The 3,891-nt window shown below is 42.5% G+C and overlaps 1 pseudogene; it reads left to right on the forward strand.

Moving 5' to 3' along the window:
• Window positions 1-2,423: 2,423 nt before the first annotated feature.
• Window positions 2,424-2,859, forward strand: LOC107531637 (ubiquitin-conjugating enzyme E2 D2-like; annotated as a pseudogene).
• The last annotated feature ends 1,032 nt before the right edge of the window (window positions 2,860-3,891 follow it).

Below are 3,891 nucleotides of genomic sequence, written 5' to 3' on the forward strand. Positions count from 1 at the left end.
AGGGGCTGTAGCGTTTGCTATTTCCCTTCCCACAGATCACTTTGACTCTGGTAAAATAGTTCTCCCTGAGGGCAGGCGTTTGTTAAGGAGAAAAGAACACTATGTGTTTTAAATGGCTGCTTTTCCCCTTTCTCTGGTAGAAGCACAAGGTGACTTTTCTCTGACTTTCACCTTGAGAATCTAGTGGAGGCTTCTGTATGTAAAACTCATAAATATTTTACCCCTCCTCCCAAAATTGGACTCCAGGGAATTTGTATGTCTCAAGCCAGTCCCTGCTAAATTTCTAGTAATTTTTAATTATCCTTTAAGTGTCCCTATGAGTTGTTGGGTACATCAGTGGTATTGGCTTCCTGTAACCTCTGATTCTGTGTGTTCACATGTCTCTTCAGTTTTGGGGTCACTGGTTTGCCCCATGACTTCTTTTCTGTGACAGATTGGGCAATTATTAATATTCAGGTTTTTTCGGGATTTTTTTTTGTGTGGATTTTTTTTTTGTTGTTCTCAGGATGAAAGTAAAGACTCCCTAGCTCTTTGTGTACTGGAATATGAACTGGCAGTCTACTTATACATTTTTGATGAAAGTTGTGCAATAGTGAAGGACAAAGATTTTGAAAGTTATGAAAACTCTAAATGAGTCACTCTATTCTATGTATATGGCTTGTTTTCTCCGACAGAAAAAAATAGAAATACCTTTGCACTACTGGGAGTGGCTCAGTAGTTGAGCGTCGACCTAGGATCCAGGCAATCGGGGTTCGATTCCCGGTCAGGGCACATGCCCTGATTGCTGGCCCGATCCCCAGGCAGGGGCATGCAGGAGGCAGTCGATCAATGACTCTCTCATCCTTGATGTTTCTATCTCTCTCTCCCTCTCCTTTTCTCTCTCTGAAATCAATAAAGACATATTTTTTAAAAAAAATAGAAATACCTTAATAATTTTAGATTTGAAGATGCACATTTTTCTCTATATTCTCTTCTCTTTGAATTTAGAATGTAATTTACAATCCTTTGCATACTGTAATTTTTTTTGTCAGACAAAGAACAGTCTTCAATGACTATGCAAGTGTAAACATGTTTAAAGCTGCTTATACTGTCATCAGTTCCACTGAATTGTTTATTGTTGGTGTTACACATTTTGAGTTTAACTGCCATTTCAGTTTTTTAAAAGATTTCAATATGATAAAGCAACAACAGAAAAAGTTGTGTACACTGAAAGGCTTGGAAAAAAGTATTGGTGAGTTTGGTAATTGTTAAGCAATTGGTGAATTGACTAAAATTTCACAGTTGCTTCCTAAGCAACAATCAAGAAAGGAAAATTTGCACAAGTATATGAAGATGTATTGTTTTATTACTGATACACGTGAAAAATGATTACATATGGCTGGAACTACCTTTAGGGTGTGGGTGTTAGCCTACAATTTGTTTGTGGTGGGAGACCCTGTCTATAAAGGGTCACGATGTATGTAGTATACCCTCAAGTGTAGGTATCCATAGAAAGAGAGAGAGAGGAAGCACAGGAGAGAGAATGAGAGACAGAGGAACTTTATAAGCCAATGGGGTAAAATGTTGGTGGTAGGTGAATCTGAGTGAGTGAAGTGTGGAGGGAATTCATTGAATTGCTCTTATATATTCGGGTAGCTCTTGGAGGTGGACAGTGTCTGTGACCCAACTTGCCAGGCAACAGCACAAGCACTGGGTAAGCCAGGCAGCCTGGGCTCCCTCCCACCTTCCACCTCCACCCCTTTTACCGCCTTCCAGGCCTCTATCCTTCCACCCCACTCCATAACCCTCCTGTATCCTCTCGCCCTACTCCACCCTCCATTTTCCTCCATGTCCCCCTTCAGCACTCGAACCCCCTCCATTGCACTCCATGGTCCTTCTTGCCCTCTACTCTGCTCCATTCTGGCCACCTCTTGACCCTGTCCCCGCTCCCCGACATTCACTTGGTGACGTCATCAGCATGAACCCTGTGACCTCACAGAGTGGATCCCCTACTGTTGCAAGGCAACCCAATGTGTACTTGAGCTGCGAGCAGCAGGGGCAGGCGGCCCTGAGCAGGAGCAACCCTGTCACCTGGCGGGGGTGTCTAGGGGCAGTGCGGCCTCTGAGCAGCAGAGTCCAGGTAAGGACAGTTGGGAGGTGGTGGCAGTGGGGCGAGTAGGGCGGCAGCCGCAGAGGCAGGGGCTTTGAGGGACACAGGTGTCCACTAGCCCACCAGTCCCACTGGGTTCCCCTCTCTCCTTCCTCATACCTCCTCTCCACCAACATCCCTGTCCCCTGTCACCCCCTCCACCCCAGAGCCCGGCTTTACCCATTTATCTGCGGACCTGGTGGCTTTCTGCTCCCCCAAACAGTGGTCTCCCCTCACCTTCTACTTATCAGGAAGACTCAGGAGGAGGATCAGCCCCATGGCACAGTCCCTGGCCTTAAAGCGCCTCTGCAAAGGGTTCATTGACCTTTCTTGAGACCCCAAGACCTGTGCTCTGAAGGAGGAGTGGGTGAAGATATGTTCACATGGCAGGGAGTTATATTGGGGCCCAAGGACAGCCTCTACCAGGGAGGAGTCTTCATCCTAAATATGGTTTTCCCATGAGATTACCCTTTAAAACCACCTCAGGTCCAATTCAGTACCCCAATTTACCATGTGAACATAAATCATAATGGGTACCTTGGTCTGGCCATCCTTAATTCCCAGGGGTCACCCAACACACAATTTCCAAAATATTGCTGTCAATCAGCCCTATGATATGTGATCCCAACCCATACAATATTCTGATTCCAGAACTTGTGAAGATTTACATAAATGATAGGCCAAAGTATGATTTCATGGCTCAAGAATGGATGAAGAAGTATGCTATGTAATTTAAAAATAAATGATAACACCATCACTTTAATAAAACAGTTCATTTGGTTGTCTTTTGACTGCTATCTATGAAGAGACATTTCCCTATCTTTCTGGACACAGGTTGTATACCTTCCACATCAGCGTGTGTGTAGAGGGGGTAGAGGGAAGTATGGGGTCGGGGAACTTTAGAGGTGGGGCAAGTTTGGGGAAATGGGTTACTGTGAGACAGACCAGTTTTAATCTCTACTAAAAGCATTCTTTACTAATTTAGAATTGGGAAAGCAAAACAAAGCATGGAGTGTCTTTAAGATGAGAGTAGTTCCACCAATAAGTGTGGTCATATTTAATGAGGTGTCCTTTAAAACTGACAATGCTGAGGAAAAACCAGATGAAGATTACAAAGCTAATTAGTCATTTATTTTATTCAGGTGTTTTGTTTTCTTAGTGACCAAGTTTTATATTAACCGATATCATCTACTTTGAGGTCTAAATTTAACTGGACAAAATTAAGTGGATTAGGGGTTGTTGCAAAATAAAATGATGTGTTTTATTCACAGACTTCTCCTTCTCCCAAACCTTCAATCCCCACCCTTTTGACCACTCTGCCTTTCCCACACTCTGGGCTGTACTCCTTTTTCAAAACATGCCTATGTCAGCCTAAGTACATCAGTGGTGTAAGATTTTTTAAGTATTTATCAAAATAAGTCTAACCCTTAAAATATAAAACTTCCTTTACCTATGCGTTCAGGAAATGCTGCCAAATAGGATTTTTCTGTATCTACCTATCCAATCAAGTAGCCACTGCCAATGAAGCTATTGATGTGTGACCAGGTAAGTGAATTTCTTATTTTATTCAATTTTAATTAACTTTAAATTAACACATTAAGTAAATTAATTATATTGTAATTGCCATGTAGGTCCAGTGGCTACTATATTATAAAATTGGAGCTTAAGGTAAGACATATGCATGTTTAATTTTACTGTAATTCAGGGAGTCAATCACATAGCTGATGATGTATCACAGGTGGAAGAATTTACCACGGGACTTA

Source organism: Miniopterus natalensis, chromosome X (assembly GCF_054644295.1).
Source record: "Miniopterus natalensis isolate mMinNat1 chromosome X, mMinNat1.hap1, whole genome shotgun sequence".
Classification (NCBI taxonomy): domain Eukaryota; kingdom Metazoa; phylum Chordata; class Mammalia; order Chiroptera; family Miniopteridae; genus Miniopterus; species Miniopterus natalensis.